This window comes from Schistocerca cancellata, chromosome 10 (assembly GCF_023864275.1).
Source record: "Schistocerca cancellata isolate TAMUIC-IGC-003103 chromosome 10, iqSchCanc2.1, whole genome shotgun sequence".
Taxonomy (NCBI): Eukaryota; Metazoa; Arthropoda; class Insecta; order Orthoptera; family Acrididae; genus Schistocerca; species Schistocerca cancellata.
In genome coordinates, this window is record NC_064635.1 from 202797531 (window position 1) to 202818163 (window position 20633).

Here is a 20633-nt window from a genome sequence, read left to right on the forward strand (position 1 = left end):
TCTGACACACCGGTGTCAATGTGTTCTTGTTTCCATTTCCAGGAGTGTAGATTAGGCTGTGTCGTCCTCTGAAGGGACTGGCCCCCTGGCGTGCGGTCTGCCTCTCTCGAACTTAAGGCTCCTGTGACTGTCGTGTCTGGAAGGTACGTGTGTACGCCAGCCTCGAGTATTTCAACCACAGTGCGCTTACTTGTTATTTGCACATCGTTTACATGAATTCATACAACACTGACTTTATCTTATCGAGTTTGGGTTCGAATGAAGCGTCTTGAAGTGCGGAATATGATTGTGAGAGCGGAATATGTAAGCAATGAATGTCAGGAGACCACGACGTCTTCAACAGGAGTTGGGTGCTACAACATGACAATGCTCCGGTTCATTGTGCCTTCTCCATCATTGAATTTTTGACCAAATTCAAAATTCCTGCGCTTCCACAACCGCCATATTCCCCTGATTTGGTCCCTGAAATTGTCACTGAAAGATAAGCGATTTGACTCGATTGAAGACATCCAGGCAAATACGGAGAGCGTCCTTAGCACACTACAGGAAAAAAATTTTCAGGAATGTTTCCAAAAATGGAAAAACACCGTTGGAACCGGCGTGTTCAGTCAGAAGGGGACTATTTGGAAGGAGATGCATCACGGGAGGATGTAAGTACCACCACTGTACAAGTACAAGCCCATCCTTAAAACTTTCCAATCACACCTCGTACTAAGCGATTAGGCCTCGGCCGTAACCGAGGGGGAGGCCGCCTGTAGTTGTCGCCCCGTTGCGGCCAAAGCGCAGAGCGGCAGGTTCCGCGCGCCTGGGCGCGCCTTTTGTGCCATTAACGAGCCTGCGTCCGCAGGTGCAGGGCCGGTATCCCCTGCTTCCGCGGGCAGCCGCAGTAAAGCTCTTTGAGCGCGGCGCCATGACGCTCCGCGGGAGCTGAAAGCCTTCACACAAAGCGGCGCCCGCCGACACGTCGCGGGGCAGCAGCCATTGCTCACCTCAACGTCCTTTGATTCTCTTAGCACTGGTCCAATCGTTTTATTCGATTGGTGACGACTTCCCAATTTTAAATCCGACCAAGTACCGCCGTCAGCTACTCGTAAGATATTGCAGTGTATATAACTGAGGATGGAAGGGAGAGGAAGGGAAGAAAACAGGAGGAACTAATGGTATCAGCTGCATCGGGGCTTTGTGCGCAATCAGCGGCGACGAGTGAAAACGTGTGCCGGACCGGGACTCGAACCCAGAATTCCTGCTTACTAGGCAGATGCGTTAACCGCAACATAACCCGGACACACTATTTGTCACAAATTCGTGAGGTATATCGGCGCGCTCTCTGACTGACTCACATTAACAACGTCACCTGTCAGCAGACCCGTCCGTGCCCTCCATGTTTTCTAATTTTAGACTCCTGCTGGAGGTCGAACGTAAACGTCCATCTGCACTGAAGGCTGTATATTCATTGAGTTGCATCTTGCCCACTCGTCTTCAACAGGGTGCCTAAGCGATGCTGCGTTCTCTGCATCTACATTTATCCTCCGCAAACCAACCAACGATGTCTGGCGTAGGGCACTTTACGTGCCACTGTCATTACCACCCTTTCGTGTTCCAGTCGCGTATGGTTCGCGGGAAGGACGACTGCCGGAAAGCCTCCGTTCGCGCTCGAATCTCTCTAATTTTACATTCGTGATCTCCTCGGGAGGTATAACTAGGCGGAACGAATATATTCGATACCTCATCCAGAAACGCACCCTCTCGAAACCTGAACAGCAAGCTACACCGCGATGCAGAGGACCTCTCTTGCAGAGTCTGCCATTTGAGTTTGCTAAACATCTCCGTAACGCTATCACGCTTACCAAATAACCCTGTGACGAAACGCGCCGCTCTTCTTTGGATCTTCTCTATCTCCTCCGTCAACCCGATCTGGTACGGATCCCACACTGATGAGCAATACTCAAGTATAGGTCGAACGAGTGTTTTGTAAGCCACCTCCTTTGTTGATGGACTACATTTTCTAAGGACTCTCCCAATGAATCTCAACCTGGTACCCGCCTTACCAACAATTAATTTTATATGATCATTCCACTTCAAATCGTTCCGCACGCATACTCCCAGATATTTTACAGAAGTAACTGCTGCCAGTGTTTGTTCCGCTATCATATAATCATACAATAAAGGATCCTTCTTTCTATGTATTTGCAATACATTACATTTGTCTATGTTAAGGGGCAGGTGCCACTCCTTGCACCAAGAGCCTATTCGCTGCACATCTTCCTGCATTTCACTGCAATTTTCTGATGCTGCAACTTCTCTGTATACTACCGCATCATCCGCGAAAAGCTCAAATGGTTCAAATGGCTCTGAGCACTATGGGACTCAACTGCTGTGGTCATGTCCCCTAGAACTTAGAACTACTTAAACCTAACTAACCTAAGGACAGCACACAACACCCAGCCATCACGAGGCAGAGAAAATCCCTGACCCCGCCGGGAATCGAACCCGGGAGTGGGAGGCGAGAACGCTACCGCACGACCACGAGATGCGGGCATCCGCGAAAAGCCGCATGGAACTTCCGGCACTATCTACTAAGTCATTTATACATAATGTAAAAAGCAATGGTCCCATAACACTCCCCTGTGGCTCGCCAGAGATTACTTTAACTTCTGTAGACGTCTCTCCATTGAGAACAACATGCTGTGTTCTGTTTGCTAAAAACTCTTCAATCCAGCCACACAGCTCGTCTGATATTCCGTAGGCTCTTACTTCGTTTATCAAGCGACAGTGCGGAACTGTATCGAACGCCTTCCGGAAGTCAAGGAAAATGGCATCTACCTGGGAGCCTGTATCTAATATTTTCTGGGTCTCATGAACAAAAAAATTGTTCAAATGGCTCTGAGCACTATGGGACTTAACATCTCAGGTCATCAGTCCCCTAGAACTTAGAACTACTTAAACCTAACTAACATAAGGACATCACACACATCCATGCCCGAGGCAGGATTCGAACCTGCGACCGTAGCGGTCGCGCTCTCATGAACAAATAAAGCGAGTTGGGTCTCACACGATCGCTTTTTCCGGAATCTATGATGTTCCTACAGAGTAGATTCTGGGTTTCCAGAAATGACATGATACGCGAGCAAAAAACATGTTCTAAAATTCTACAACAGTTCAAGCAAATAACATTAGTAGCTTTATTTCTATAGGGTGAGTCACTAACTATTGCCACCAAGAATAACTCCGAATGTATGATAGAAGCTGAAAAGTTTGTGGGACAAATGTTGCATGGGACAACGGGGGACATAATATGAAGTTGGTTTTTTGTTGCTAGGTGGGGTCGCTTCAGAGATATGATGGTCAACTTTGTTTTTTTAAATGGGATGCTATAGTTTGGTACTTATTTTCAGGTCTTTGAAGGCCAACGAAAGTCAAAAAGGTGGCACGAACGTCCATTTATAGGTGTTCGAAGTGATGACCATTCGTATCAATGCAGGGCTGCAATCTTCTTATCATGGATTGAGTGGCATTCCTTATCACTTCGGAACTTATCGAAGGACATGCTCTGACAAGTCTCTCTCGTATATCGCGCAAATAGTAAATATTTGCCGAATACGGCGTATCCATCTAACGTGTTACTGACATGTAAACACCATTCGACGGTTTCGCACTAATAGGAACGGTAAGACTAGTATCGTCGAATCAAGCGATGTGAGTGATGTGTTCATTCGAAGAACAAGTCGACATGCTTCTCATTTACGGAGAACGCCAACGAAATTCAGTGAGAGCTACAGAATTATACGTAGAAAGATATCCTCAACGTATCCAACTAGTCGTACATTTAAATATGTGTATGATAACCTGAAAACAACTGGATCCTTAACGCATCGGTAACATATCCGGCAAAGGAAAGTTACTAACGAGGAAACGGAAATTGGTACTTTTGCCACTGTGGTTCGAGATCCTTGTGTCCAAGTAAGCACTTGATACGGATCACTAACGACCGTATACAGAGCCGATCTGAGCGTCAGCGGGCTATTCGCTGACGTTTCCTTACCGCCTTCTCTGGACTTGCATTCGTCGTCTTCGTTCCGGAGCTTGTGGTTACGCCAGAAAACAATGTCCACCGAGGCGAATGAATTATATCTATGTGGGGTGCCTGTGTCACGCCCGAAAAAACAAACCCCACACATTCATGTAATTTATTCATGCGATGCGCAATGAATCCACAACGTTCAGTGCAGGTGCAAATTTAGTTCGACCTCCAGCGGGAATCTAAAATTAACGTGCATGGAGGACATGCACAGCGATGGCGGATAGGTGGCGCTAGTTGGGAATGTCGCTTAGCTAGGGAGCGTGCCAAGATAGTCGAAGCATTTGCGATAAACACTTTGTCCGGATGGTAGCCGGCACGGTAGCTCAGCGTGTTCGGTTAGAGGGGCTCCGTGCTCTCTGTAATAAAAAAACTGAGTCACCCAGACCAAACGCAACGAATTATATTGAGAAAAAAAAAGGAGAGAGAGAGAGAGAGAGAGAGAGAGATGGTGTCATGGTTAAGACCACTGCCTATTAAGCAAAAGATCCCGGTTTCGAGTCCCCTCCATGCACACATTTTCACCCGTCGACGGTGATTCTTGACAAAGTTCCGATGTAACTGATATCATTAGTTCCTTCCCTTTACTTCCCCCTCCACTTTCAACTACATATGCATCACAGATGCGGATTCCGCGTGGTGTCTGTTCTTTTGGACATGTCGGCAGCGACTTTCCCCTGTATAGGATTACATGTGCAGAAACGACGACATATGGAAGTTTGGGTGTGAGTGTGAGTCGTGCGCTGATAGCCAAAGCGGTTAAAGCGACCCGTAGTGTAAAGAGGGATATCCGCGTTCGAGTCCCCGTCTGGCACAAACTTTCACTGTCTCCGTCCCCTTATACAGCTGATGGTTGTTCGCATTCGCAATTCCGAAAACATTTCATGTCCACCACAAGGTCTTAAGGCATGCATCCACTAGCAAGTAACTTCTGCAAGTATTTGCTGAGGTCTTTATATAAAAACAAAAACTTGTGCACGTTGAGTTCCGCAAGTCGCTTGGGCAAGTGAATTTCAGGAAGATGCTGCAAGCACTTGCTGAAGTGTTTGCGCTAGAGTGGCGTCATGGGACGTGCAATTGAAAGTTTACCTTGTCGTGCTTAGAAATCATAGCAGCTGACACCGTTTTTGTACCCGTATTACCACAAAAAAATGTGCGAGTAGGGCTCGCTCAGCTAAAGTTCCTTACAAACTTAACTATGCATATACATAGTTCATTCATCCCGGGAAATCGACAATCAAGACGATTTTTGCCTGTTATCTATATCGATACAGGCCATATACGACTACCCATTCTTAAGGGGCACAAGGACCGACAGACCGGTGGATAACAAATGATTAAAAAAAATATTTTTTCGTGTGTTATAATTACAAATTAAGAATTTTCGGATTTTCTCCCATAGTTCTACTGCTAAATCTTATTTGCCAAATTTAATGCTTCCAGGCCAAGGGGAAGTGGCCTACAGGTTTTGATGAACGAGTTTGGGAGTATCAAAATATGTGACTAAACGGCCGTATCTTTTGACTGCACTGACTTAGAAGCTTCAATTTTTTGCGCCACCAAATCTTAATATGTGATATAAATTTCAAATTGACACGTTTACCCGCTCCTGAGAATAAGGGGTTTTAACAGTTGTAGAACCAGACAAGAGCGACGGAAAAAAACATAGTCCTATAAGGGTTTAGTATTTTTACCCTAAAAGTCGTGACGAAAAACAGGAAGAAAAAGAAGTTTTTGCATCAAGAACCGCATTTATAGGCGTACGTACATTGTTCTGAAAAAAATGTGAAGACCCAGAAGTGGAGGAGGCAACTGAGTAGAAGCCTATGTGATGTTATTTAGTGTTTACAAAATCGAGCCGGCCGCGGTGGTCTAGCGGTTCTAGGCGCTCAGTCCGGAACCGCGCGACTGCTACGGTCGCAGGTTCGAATCCTGCCTCGGGCATGGATGTGTGTGCTGTCTTTAGGTTAGTTAGGTTTAAGTAGTTCTAAGGGACTGATGACCACAGATGTTAAATCCCATAGTGCTCAGAGCCATTTGAACCATTTGAACAATTCACTATGACTTGCATCCCTGATGAACACTACGCCGAGGAGAACTACTGTATTCCATTACTTAAGAAGTCTTCTAGCCACTGGCATATCTGTGGACCCTTCAGCACGCTCGGACATTCGTTAACAGTTTGCAGTCGAGCATTACACCTATCTGTTATCGCGTGTCTGTAAACCAGCCTCTAGATTCCCTCGGTGGATACACAGACGACCGAATCCATCTCGCGGCTTGCTTTTTATTATTCAATCTTCAGCGGAGCAGCCGTTTACACAGCTGGTGAGTTTATTTACGTGGGACGCCACCGCGGCGTTTTATTGCTCCTCTAAATATTAGACGCGGCCTAGATATTTCATTGTTCCGTGAGTGAAGCAGCTTTTATTATGGGAGCCGCTGCCAGCTGCGCTGCGGTATTGCTGTTTATTCACCGCTCCGGTAGCAAGCCGTGGTCGACGTCGGCGCTATAAAAGGCTGGCTCACGTAGAGCCAGGTCTGGAGACGTAGCAGTTACAACCGAGGGCGCCAGCGGTGGCAGTTCCGGAGAGATGACAGCTGTCCTGTGGAAACTACAGAGTTATACTACTTAACAGAATGTTGTGCCACCTTTGGAACGCTATAGCGATTCTATCTGTCATGTACAAGTCCTCTGTAGGTTTCCGGAGATACGTGGTACCAGTTGTCCACGCAATTCCAGTAAATTACAGGGTGATGAAACTTTGTGGTGGATTAAAACTGTGTGCCCGACCGAGACTCGAACTCGCGACCTTTGTCTTTCACGGGCAAGTGCTCTACCAAATGAGCTATCCAAGCACGACTCAGGCCCCGTCCTTACAGCTTTACTTCTGTCAGTATCTCGTCTCCTACCTTCCAAACTTTACAGAAGCTCTCCTGCGAACCTAGCAGAACTAGCACTCCTGAAAGAAAGGATACTGCGGAGACATGGCTTCGTCACAGCCTGGGGGATGTTTCCAGAATGAGATTTTCACTCTGCAGCGGAGTGTGCGCTGATATGAAACTTCCTGGCAGATTAAAACTGTGTGCCAGACCGAGACTCGAACTCGGGACTTTTGCCTTTCGCGGGCAAGTGCTCTACCAACTGAGCTACCCAAACACGACTCACGTCCCGTCCTCACAGCTTTACTTCTGCCAGTACCTCGTCTCCTACCTTCCAAACTTTACAGGGCGATGGTTTGTGGTTGCGGAGCTGGCACCACACCGCGTCGAAGATGTGTTCCATCGGGTTCACTTCAGGCGACTTTGGTGGCCAAGACAGGATGCAAGATCATTATTCTTCGAACCACTGAATCACGATTCCGGACTTCTGACAGAGGCAGTTATCCTGTTGGAAGACCCAATCAAAAAAATGGTTCAAAAGGCTCTGAGCACTGTGGGACTTAACTTCTGAGGTCATCAGTCCCCTGGAACTTAGAACTACTTAAACCTAACTAACCTAAGGACATCACACACATCAATGCCCGAGGCAGGATTCGAACCTGCGACCGTAGCGGTCGCGCGGTTCCAGACTGTACGCCTAGAACCGCTCGGCCTCCGGCCGGCTTCGCAATCACTGTCGGGGAAGACATCAAGCATAAAGAAATGTAAGTGGCCCACAAAGATGTTCGCGTCGTCCACAAGTGTCACAGTGCCTTCGATTACCACCACAGGTCCCATGGAAGCCCACGTGAAAGCCCTCCATAAAATAACATCGCCCCCACCGACCTGCCTCAGCTGCTCAGTGCATGTATTGAGCACCTGTTCACTTGGATAACGACGTATTCAGGCACGAACGTCGATCTGACGTGACAAGAGACGCGATTCATCCGACTGGGCAATACGTTTCAATTACTCCACAGTCCAATCTCGTTGATCCCGTGCCCACTGCAATCGTAACTGACGATGTAGTTGGGTCTGCACGGGAAAACATGGGGATCTTCTGCTTCGGAACGCTGTGCCCAACAATACACGTTGAACGGTGTGTTCCGAAAAACTCCAGGGCTGTACCGTATCGTCAGATCGGGAACAGATATTCGCGTATCCTGCTTTACAGAGCCGACAAGCCTCCTACGCCCACATTCTGTGGTGAGATGTGTGCGTCCAACACCTTGGCCCCTGGTCGTGCTTTCACCATCCTTCAGCCGGTTTCCGTAAATGATACATAGCGACAGTAGTGCGTGAACAGCAGCCTAAGTATTCTCATGTTTCTACCCATCCGTCATCATTTGCTACGCACTTTTGCCAACGATGAACAAGTGTCTGCTTGCCACGCGGGTAAAATCTGAGCAAGCTGAGGCTAGTCAATACCTTATAGCTTTGGTGATAGCGTCTGAAATTGGAAAATGGTGGCCTCGTAGCTCACATTCATAGGCAAAACAGCTCGCAGTCTCAAGGTGATAATTCATAAAAATAGGGTATATGTGGTAGGACATTCTTCATAGGTAGAATGCAGCAACATATCTCCGACGGAAAGACATCGACAGATGTAGAAGTAACTTCAGACGTGTCCCATGGAAGCGTGTTGGGTCCCTTGCTATTCATATTGTATAATAATGACCCAACAGACAGCATCAGTAATAACATCTGAGTTGTGCAAATGATTCAGTTGTCTAAAGAATAGATTCAATCTGAAAGTAACCTACACAAAGAAAGATAATCGGAACCTCTAAAGATAAGCGGAACCTCTACAAACACCTGGCTGAAACAGTTTGTAATGATTTGAAAAGGAATGATCACACAGGCTCAGTCGTAAGTAAAGCAGATGGCAGATTCCGGTTCATTGGACACAATACAAAAGATATTGCTTACAAAACATCCGTGCGACACAATGCTGCTCAAATTTGTAGCGACACATACCAAACAGGACTAACGGAGGATATTGAACGTATGTTGCATCGAATCACCACAGGTATGTTTCACTGACAGGGGGGAAATGAAACCGTGAGCTGACAGACCTTCAAAGGTAGTCTAGATACGAATTTACAGGAGCCAGCACTATGCGAAGAATCTAGAGGTTTTTGCCCAAGCCCACACTCCCCATAGTCTCAAACATTTTTATTTCACGAAAACTTCTTATTATTGCCTCTTTGCACTATTTCATGTGCAATTCTAGCTCTTTGAAGATTTTCCACCCCAAAATTTTAATGTGGAATATTTGTCACGCTGGACAGTAGAAAGTATAAAATACTGGATGGCACAACGTATTGTTAAGATTTCAATTTAATTTATTGATTCTAGCTGTAAAATCTGTTTTATTCTCATTTTTATGGAAAATTATTTCTGGAAGAATGAATATATTAATACCAGCTTACTTGTAAACGCATTTATTTATAATTAATACAAGCACATATTTATCATACAGCAGCAAGTCACCACATATATCTCAGTTCCGCCCAGTCAGGTTGTTATATGCCATAAAACAGAGCTGATTCACTGCAGAGTACATTATGCTAGAAAGTTAATAAACAATAAAATATAAAAAAGCAACCTAAATTACAAGCCAACTCAATGTGTCAGTTTTTATGCGTGAGATCTTCTGAAACAATTTCTGTTTACATTTAAGCACGAAAATACATCTACATCTACATCTACATCTACATCTACATTTATACTCCGCAAGCCACCCAACGGTGTGTGGCGGAGGGCACTTTACGTGCCACTGTCATTATCTCCCTTTCCTGTTCCAGTCGCGTATGGTTCGCGGGAAGAACGACTGTCTGAAAGCCTCTGTGCGCGCTCTAATCTCTCTAATTTTACATTCGTGATCTCCTCGGGAGGTATAAGTAGGGGGAAGCAATATATTCGATACCTCATCCAGAAACGCACCCTCTCGAAACCTGGCGAGCAAGCTACACCGCGATGCAGAGCGCCTCTCTTGCAGAGTCTGCCACTTGAGTTTGTTAAACATCTCCGTAACGCTATCACGGTTACCAAATAACCCTGTGACGAAACGCGCCGCTCTTCTTTGGATCTTCTCTATCTCCTCCGTCAACCCGATCTGGTTTCCACACCACACGTATGATACCAGCTTGATACATATCTTATAGCGTCCTCTTGTTTCGTTACACATAGGCCACGATCATACTTGTGCATTAGCAGTCTACAACTGACAGAACTGTTGTGGCAGCTCTCTTCATCTTTTTTAACATGTTATTTTTACGTGGGCGTCCTCGCTTTGTCTTTCCTGTCAACACTAGCCCACCCCCAATTTCTGCTTAGAGTTTGCACAGTAGAATAAGTCGTTCTTGAAAAAACTTGCCAGGCATTGCGGCATTTGAGCCAACTTCTGACTATCGGAACTTAAATAGTGTGCCAGAAGATGTATAATTACCACCTTCTTGATTTTATGTAGTATCTTTAAAGTGATGATAGCATTTCCGTAAAATCAGTACCATCCATACAGCTGTTGTACGCTGGGATAACAGCTGGTCTTGGGACTTGTAAATATTCTTCTTGTCATTTGCCCCACTTGTTTTCCATACCCTGGAGCTCAACACAAACGGAAGATGATAGCAGAGTAACAAGTTTGTTGTCGTACCATCTCACGACAATGAATCGCCCAGTGTGGTCTACTAGGTTTGCTAATGCTCCTCGTCCTTCGGTCTTCATGTCTTTTTTGTTGGGAAAATCACAATCTTTCAGCCTATTTGCTGTAACTGTTTCTATGAAACAATTACACCCATTCAAGAGATACTGAACAAGAATACCGCTCGTTATCGTTATCTTGTAAACGTGGCTTTCTTGCAACGTGACTGTTAATTTTACGACCATTTCATATACGAGCCCTACTCTGCTTCTCTCTTCCTTTTATACATTTTTTTTTCCTGCGGTTCCGTGATAAATGTCAAAGTCATATAAGCAGCCATAAGCCCCTTCCCTACCCCACCTTACAGGTTTGTTCTGCATAGATTGTTTCAAGGCGTTTCTGCCTTCAAAGGTAATTACTTCTACGACACTTAGATGTTCTTCTGAAACTTCAAAAAAAAATTTCTGAATTGATTTTGTCACGGTCGAATTTTCCAGAGCTTATCATTAGTTTTAACTTCATTAGTTGGTAACAAATTCGAAGTGGAGGAGGCTCAACTTTTTCAGATCTACATCGTGCCTTAACGTTACAAACCAATGGGTGAGCCATGTGGCCCTCCGAGAAGCAGCGAATGCCAGGCATTTGAGCAAGTCTCATTCTCAAGTACATGCCTGACAATTATTCCAGCTACGACTTGCTTGTGTTCACTGTTAAAAAAAATGCCTCTGAGCACTATGGGACTTAACATCTGAGGTCTTCAGTCCCCTAGAACGTAGAACTACTTAAACATAACTAACCTAAGGACATCACACACATCCATGCCCGAGGCAGGATTCGAACCTGCGACCATAGCAGTCGTGCGGTTCCACACTGAAGCGCCTAGAACCGCTCGGCCACTGCGGCCGGCTCACTGTTGTTCCAGTCTTTTGAACGCTGTACTGATTTGATTGGTGTAACAAGTTGTGATGCTCATCGTCCGTCAGCACAGTTCTGTAACATGCCAGAGGACTCATTGGTCTAGTAGTAGCTGGTACAGAAAGAGAAACAAATGACTCAATGACTGGAGCAAAATCTCCCTTCTTCCACTGTAGTCGATCAAACTTTTCAGCAACACTGTCGTCTCTCTGTATGGACTCTTCAGCTTCTTCAGCTAAACTATCTTCAGCATCATTTTCAGCAGAAAAAGAAATACTCGGGGACACCTGCTCACGTTTTGACAAGTCTCTTGTTATAACGGCAATCGTTCCATCAGAGTCATCATCAGCATCATCTCAGCACAAATCGTCTGCGTCACTGATATCAGACTCGTCCAGAATAGAAAGAATACCCTCAATGCATAGCTACAAAAATTATAAATAGTCATTACCACTTTAATTTTATCACATGAAATGAAATAATTTGGTATCCATCCAAACTGTTTTACTCATTGCCCAATCTAACGTATTTGTAATATGCATTAACAGCCCCTGTTACAGCACAGTATAGAATCCATCAGTAAATAATAATTACTACTTGCGCTACGGCAACATAAAATATGGAAATATTCCAACTGTTCACAGCAGCGTTCGCATGACGAAACTACCTCCGTGCGCCTTGTCTGCACCAGTGATTCATAGGCAGGCCACCAGAGATCGATAGGGAGGCGTTACCAGATGTGCCACACCAGCATTAAACAGAAAGTATTATCGGGCTGGGAAAAACCGTCCGGTTATAACTGATACCGTCACTTTAGGTCTTAATAGTCCGGTATATTTCGATATTTCTTTGGTCTCGGTTATGACAGGTGTTTTTATTTTGTACTAACAACCGAGCCATAGCAGCAGTACTAAAATTTTTCGTTTTTAAGTAAACTTTTTTTAAAGAAGGAGTCACTTTGCTTGGTAAAATTTGCACTGCTTTGAAATATTGCGTTATTACAGAAAATGAGAAAAGCGTTCCGCGCAATTTTAATAAAAATGTCAACAGAAACGAGCAATAACTACTTGGGATAAGAATCGGGACAGCATTGCTGAGACAAGAATGCCCCCGTTGTTGCGTGTCGTGGTTTAAGGTCTACACGGCAGTTTCTCGCTGTAGTCGCCGGAAATCCGTTGTGTTACAGAATGACAACAACTCTAGACGGGAAATATTTTTACGAAGTGACGTAGCAATGAAGTAGAATGCTTCATTTGCGTAAAAGATAAAACTTTGTCTATCATTTCTATGAAATAATAAAAGAGGAAGGAAACTATGACAGTAATATCCACAGCCCGACACGGTGGTCATAAAAGCTTTTTTAGTATCGCACCGCGTCGTAATGCAAAAAACTGCACTTGACAACACAACGTTTCGGCCACGATTACCGTGACCCTTCTAGGTCTACTGTTGTGCTTTAGCTGTATGGACTCTCTTGCATTTTGTCATTACTGCTTACTAAGTATGAAGTTACGCCACAGTTTCAAAAAGTTGTTTGTTATGACTAGCTACATGAGGTGGCAGGAGCGGGAGGAACTTTATTACAATAAGTTGCTACGGTGGAGAGAGTGGGGTGCTACTGTTGTTTACTTCATTCATTGTCTAAAATAAAAACAGAGAGTACCTGATCTGCTGCCTATGTCTAAATAATATGCTTCATCTGCTTGTAGCCTTTAAAAACGGACAAATTACGAGGGTTGCCCAGAAAATAATGCATCGCATTGTTTCGGCTCAGACAAAAACTACAATGTTGCGAATGTGAAAAGTTACGTCTGCATTATCTGAAAGACTCCTGAGTAAGCGCGTCAAGTTTCAGTCACTTCCGACGGTTACCGTGGCCGCAGGACAGTTGCAAACTGGCGTCTGTAGGTGATGTACTCTTTACAAGCAACATGCCTTCAGTGAATTTCTCACTGCCGAGAAAGAAAACGTGGGTAATGTTCACAAACGCTTGTGCAAAATCTACGGAGCATCTGCTGTCGACAGAAGTACAGTTAGTCACTGGGCACGGAGGGTGAGGTCGTCAGAAGGCGGTTCGGCCGAGCTCCACGATTTGCAGCGGTCGGGGAGACCATCCACGGCTGCCACACCTGACAAGTTGCAGCGAGCTGATTTCGTCATTCGCGACGACAGACGCATTACGACTCGGCAGTTGGCTCTGCATCTGTCGACCCGCACCCTTGCTTATTCAAAACTGTGTGCAAGATAGATCCCGCGGTGTCTAACGGTGGATCACAAATCGCACATAAAAAACAATTATCTTGATTTGTTTGCAACGTTTTGGAGCCGAGGGGGAGGCCTTCTTCTCGGATTGTGACTGGTGATGAAACCTTGGTTCACCATTTTGAGCCCGAAACAAAACGACAGTCGATGGAATGGCACGAATTTCACTCCCCACAGAAGAAAAAAAAAAAAATTGAAAGCAACTGCTCCCGCCGGTATGATAATAGTGTTCTGGGACTGTGAAGGTGTGTGATTCCTTGGCCGCGCGGGATTAGCCGAGCCGTCTCTGGCACTGCAGTCATGGACTGTGCGGCTGGTCCCGGCGGAGGTTCGAGTCCTCCCTCGGGCATGGGTGTATGTGTTTGTCCTTAGGACAATTTAGGTTAAGTAGTGTATAAGCTTAGGGACTGATGAGCTTAGCAGTTAAGCCCCATAATTCACACACACATTTGTGTGATTCTCATTGATGTGATGCCAAGAGGCGGTACCATTAATTCAGAAACATGTCTCAAGACATTAACAAAACTCAAGACGCGCTTCCGGCGACTTCGGCGTCACAGCAAACCAGGAGATGTTTTGCTGCAACACGATAACGCTCGGCCCCACACAAGTCTGAGGATTCCTGAACACATCGCAAAACGGGGCTGGACAGTGTTTCCTCATCCACCCTACAGCCCTGACCTAGCCCCATCGGTCTTCCACTCTGCCTTTAAAGGGTGCCAATCGTGGAAGACATTTTGAGGACGATGAGGAGGAGATTCACATAGTGAAGCACTGGTTCCGCCACCAGGACAAGGATTGGTACCGACAAGGCATACATGCTCTTATTTCGCGCTGGAGGAAGACCACAGAACGGGATACAGATTACGTGGAAAACTAAGGTGCGCAGGTAAAACACCATTCTTTCGTGTTTGTAATTCTCATCATGTTCAATAAAGAATTGTTGAAGAAAAAATGCGGTGTACTACTTTCTGGGAAACCCTCATATAATGACAGGCCTAGCCCACTTACTGGTGCAGTCACGACCGTGCAGAAAACATCAGGTTTCTATGTGACGTGTTTGCTGGAAAACTTTTAGATGCAGAGAAAAGGCAGGTAACACACTCAAGTAGCCACATATTAAGGTGCCAATTATCACAGTAATTGTATCTATACCTCTATCAAGTTGTAAACTCTACTAAGCACAGTGGAACGTGTGGCCCTCGACGAGCACGCGGCGTCAGGCGTGAGACCCAGATGTATCCACCGGCGATCCCGTGTTAAAGCATCGAGTGTGGGCGGTTGCTAGTTTCTTCACATGTGCAATGGTGTGGTAGAACCAATAATGGTATGCAGTGGTACGGGATGTGACAAGAATCTTCAGTGTACAACACCCGAGACGTTCATTCTAGAGAACGACGCGAGGGGAGGCTCGAGACGGCTGGTCTCGTAAGCCACTCGACTCGCCGCGGACGCGGGCGAAGGGCCACGAAAAACACGCGCAGCCGAGCGGCGGAGGAACCGCCGCCAAAAAAAGAAAGGAAAGCCAGAGGAAAGGCCAGGCGAGGCGAGGTCGGAGCCGCGGCGGCTGTGTTTTTACACGGCGGAGGCCTCAGCCGACAAAGCCCTTAAGTTTCACCTGAAGGACCGCAGCAAGCCGCCCAAAAAGCTGGCGCTCCCAATTACTGCTCCCCGACACACAGCCAGTCGTTGTTCGCGGGACACTTTGTACAAACAGCTATTACAGCACGGTGTCTACTCTAGCAGGCGCTAGCCGCCGAGTCTGACAGTCTGGAACCTGGTACGTCGAGCGGCCTTTTAGTCTGAGTCATCAGGCTTCTGACTGGTGTGATCCGGTCCGCCACGAATTCCTCTCGTGTGCCAAAGTTTTCATCTCAGAAAAGTACTTCCAACCTACGCCCTCAATCAGTTGTTGGATGCATTCCACTGTCTCTGTCTTCTTCTACATTTTTTACCCTCTTCAGTTCCCTCTAGAACTGCGGAGATTACTTCCTGATGCCTTAACACACGTCCCTTCTACCTGTCAGTTTTCATTACGTTCCTTTCCTCGACGATTCTGAGGGGAACCTCCCGTGCTTTGTAGTCTTCCGCCACAGGAAAGTAAGCTCGTTGATGACGAAGGGTCACTAACGCCAGATTTTTGAAATGATAACCACTTTAAAAAGCAAACTGTGCCACGTAGGGTCCACGACTCGGCACCTCAAACCCACCAGGTACTCTCGCATACTTCTCGATTTTGGGAACTCCGAAACGTTCCACGAAATTATTCAACACAAGCGACCTCCCCGACTTCGCACGGGCATCACACCTTTTTTCTTTTTTTTCACAGAATAGAAATTGCAACCTACGTCCTCAATTACACACATCAAAAAAAGTTTAGACTGTTCAGCAATGTCACTAAACCCGCCCAAAGATTTAAAGAACCATGCATGAGCAGCGCCTATGAAACAGAGGGGGTCCGATTAGTTCCAGTCATTCCACAAGCAAGGAAGTACACGGCTCGTGTTGTAGTTGAACCATACCTAGACGATCCGTATTGTTACTTTGAGCCAGGAAGGGCTGTCAACAGGGGAAGGGGCGTCTCGGAGTGAACCAAAGCGACGTTGTTCAGACATGGAGGAGATACAGAGAGACAGGAACTGTCGATGACATGCTTCGCTCAGGCCGCCCAAGAGCTACTACTGCAGAGGATTACCACTACCTACAGAATATGGTTCGGAGGAACCCTGACAGCAACGCCATCATTTTGAATGATGCTTTTCGTACAGCCACAGGACGTCGTGTTACGACTCAAATTGTGCGCAATAGGCTGCATGATGCGCAACTTCACTCCCGACGTCCACGGCGAGGTCCATCTTTGCAACCATGACACCATGCAACAGGGTACAGATGGGCCCAACAACATGCCGAATGGACTACTCAGGGTTGGCATCACGTTGTCCTCACCGATGAGTGTCGCATATGCCTTCAACCAGACAATCGTCGGAGAGGTATTTGGAGGCAACCCGGCCAGGCTGAACGCCTTGGACACGTTGTCCAGCGAGTGCAGCAAGGTCTAGGTTCCCTGATGTTTTGGGGTGGCGTTATGTGGGGCCGACGTACGCCGCTGGTGGTCATGGAAGGCGCCGTAACGGCTTTGCAATACGTGAATGCCATCCTCCGACCGATAGTGCTACCATACCGGCAGCATATTGGCGAGGCATTCGTCTTCATGGACGATAATTCGCGCCTCTATCGTGCACATCTTGTGAATGACTTCCTTCAGAATGACGACATCGCACTAGAGTGGCCAGCATGTTCTCCAGACATGAGCCCTATCGAACATGCCTGGAATAGATTGAAAAGGACGACGCGACCCACCAACCACTACGCCGAACCGTCGTTGAGGAGTGGGACAATCTTGACCAACACTGCGTTGATGAACTTGAGGATAGTATGCCACGACGAATACAGGCATGCATCAATGCAAGAGAACGTGCGACTGGGTATTAGAGGTACCGATGTGTGTATTCCAATCTCTGTCTTCCTCTACAGTGTCCCATCATCCTGTCCCTTCTTCTTGTCAGTATTTTCCATTTATTGGTTTCGTCAAGAATTGTGTGGAGAATTCCCCTCGTTCCGTGCCTTATCAGTAAACCTGACTTTCAGTGTCCTTCTGTAGCAACACATCCTAAACAGTTCGATTGTCTTCTGTTCCGGATTTCCCACAGTCCATGTTTCACTACCACACAACACTGTGCTCGAAACATACATTCTCAGAATCTTCTTCTTCAGCTAAAGGCCAATGTCTGATACCAGTAAACTTCTCTACATCAAGAATGTCCTCACTGCCTGTGTTAGTCTGCTTTTCATGTCCTCTTTGCTTCGTCAGTCGTGTGTACTTTTGCTTCACAGGTAGCAGAATATCTACTTCGTGATCATTTTAAGTTTGTCGCTGTTCTCATTTCTCCTAGTTCCCATTATATTCGTCTTTCTTCGGTTTCCTCTAAACCCATGTTCTGTACTCATTAGAGTGTTCATTTCATTCAACAGATCCTGTAATTCTAATTTACATTTACTGAGGATAGCAATGTTACCAGCAAATCTTATTACTGATATCCTTCACCCCGAATTTTAATCTCATTCCTGAGCCACTCTCTTATTTCCGTCACTGCTTCTTCTATGCACTGATTGAACAATAGAGACGAAAGATTGCATCTCTGTCTCACACCCTTCTTAGTTCGAGCACTTCGTTGTCTTCCAGTGTTATTGTTCACTCGCGGTTCCTGAATATTATGTACTACTATGTCTTTCCCAATAGATTACCCCTATTTGTCGCAGAATGTCGAACATCTTGCACCATTTTGCATTGTCGGGCGCTTTTTCTAGGTCGAAAAATCCTATGAAAGTGTCTCGATTTTACTTCAATTTTGCTTCCATTATCAATCGTAACGTCAGAATTGCCAGTCTGGTGGCGTATCTTTCCAAGAGCCAAACTTATCGTCATCTAATACATCCATAATTTTCTTTTCCAACTGTGCCGGCCGGGGTGGCCGAGCGGTTCTAGGCGCTACAATCTGGAACCGCGCGCCCGCTACGGTCGCAGGTTCGAATCCTGCCTCGGGCATGGATGTGTGTGATGTCTTTAGGTTAGTTAGGTTTAAGCAGTTTTAAGTTCTAGGGGACTGATGACCTTCGAAGTTAAGTCCCATAGTGGCTCAGAGCCATTTGAACCAATTTTTTCCAACTGTCACCTCACAAGTCCTTCACCTCACAGATGCCTTCAATGTACTCTTTGCACCAATCCTCTGCGTTTAACAGTGGAATTCTCATTGCACTACTAATGATGCCGCCATTGCTTTTAATTTCATTGAAGGTCTTTTGAATTTTCTGAAGGCTGATTCAGTCCTAACGATGATCATATAGTTTTCTATTTCGTCAGTTAATATTATTGTGCAATATTACAGGGTAAGCAATAATACTGAATTTCTATGGGTGTGATTAAACGGTTGCGCAATAATACTGAACTCATCAAAAACCTCTGAAATGCCGTCTGGAAACGTTGCGTCGTCTGTGGGCAGAACTGACAACATCCCTCGCAGTCCTGAGTCTATTGACTGTGGATATCATCGTTTTCGCTATTCGTTGTTGTGTTGAAAATGAGTTCAAAACGAGACGAAAGAGCGTTATTATTTTAGTACATCCAAACGTAAATTAATTAATGCGAAGTTGTATACACCAAAGAGCCAAAGAAACTGGTACACTTGACTAATATCGTGTAGGGCTCCCACGAGCACGCAAACGGGCAGTTAACACGATGTGACATGGACTCGACTAATGCCTAAAGTAATGCTGGAGGGAACTGACACCATGAATCATGCAGGACTGTCCATAAATGCAAGAGTACGAGAAGGTGGAGATCTCTTCTGAACAGCACGTTGCAAGGCATCACAGATTTACTCAATAATGTTCACGTGTGGGGAGTTTGGTGGCCAGCGGAAGTACTTAAAATCAGAAGAGTGTTCCTGAGCCACTCTTTGACAATTCTTGACGTGCGGGGTGTCATATTGTCCTGCTGGAATTGTCCAAGTGCTTCGGGATTCACAATGGACATGAATGGATGCTTACATACGTGTCACAGTCAGTGTCATATCTAGACGTATCAGGGGTCCCATACCACTAAAACTGCACACGCCTCCACCAGCTTGAACAGTCCCCTGCTGACATGCATCGTCCGTGGATTCCTGAGGTTGTCTCCATACCCGTACATGTCCATCCGCTCGATACAATTTGAAACGAGACTCGTCCGACCAGCCAACATATTTCCAGTCATCAAAAGTCCGTTGTCGCTGTCGGTGTCAAATACAGAGATACGTAACAAGCAGAATAAGGCACTGCGGTCGGCAACACCTATATAAGGCAACACGTATCTGGAGCAGTGTTAGATCGGTTACTGCTGCTGCACTGGCAGATTATCAAGATTTAAGTGAGTTTGAAGGGGGTGTTATTGTCGGGGCACGAGCAACGGGACACAGCATCTCCGAGGTAGCGATGAAGTGTAGGCATTTTGCCGTACGACCATTTCACGAGCGTAACGTAAATATCAGGAGTCCGGTTAAACATCAAATCTCCGACATCGCTGCGGCCGGAAAAAGACCCTGCATGAAGGTAGTACATGAGTTCTGGCATTTGGGTAGCAAAATAGCTGATGATGGTGCACGTAGATAGAATAAAAATTTAGACTGAAAATGGCAACAAAAGTTCTGCTGAAGAAGAGAAATTTGTCCACATCGAATATAGACTTAAGTGGTTGGCGCTATTTCCCCGTCCTGTGTCTAATTCACGATATAATCATACAAACTGTCACCAGATGTCCGTATGATCGTGTTCTGCACGCAAGATGGCATTCCCGTCAACGGACAACGACGCCAACGATTGCGTCAGGGCATCCATCAAACGGGGTAGTATTTGCGGGATAGACCCACATCCACAATCGCTGTGTACACAGTGACAGACGGTACAATATGGCATACGAAGACGGCTACCGGACTGTGGAGGGCCACAGGAAGAAAAGAAGCATGACAGTCAAAGCCGATATGGCCCGACGCCTTAATGTGGACCTTTCTGTTGTTTCTCGGATGTGGCGACAGTTTGCGGAGGGCGAAACTGTATCCCGAAGACCAGGGCAGGGGCGACCGTGTATGACATCAGACAGAGGACCGTTATTTGGTTGTAAGGGCACGACGGCACCGCCTTAGTACTGCACGACAACTGGAATCTGACCTCGCAGCATCCACTGGACGTGTTGTATCGAGGCAAACGGAAGAATTC

General features: G+C 46.1%; 1 protein-coding gene across 1 annotated transcript in view; it reads right to left on the reverse strand.

The window, feature by feature from the left end:
- LOC126106265 (uncharacterized) overlaps positions 1–20633 on the reverse strand; it is a 1253536-nt gene that overhangs the window by 260807 nt on the left and 972096 nt on the right. The gene's annotated exons all lie outside the window — the stretch shown is intronic.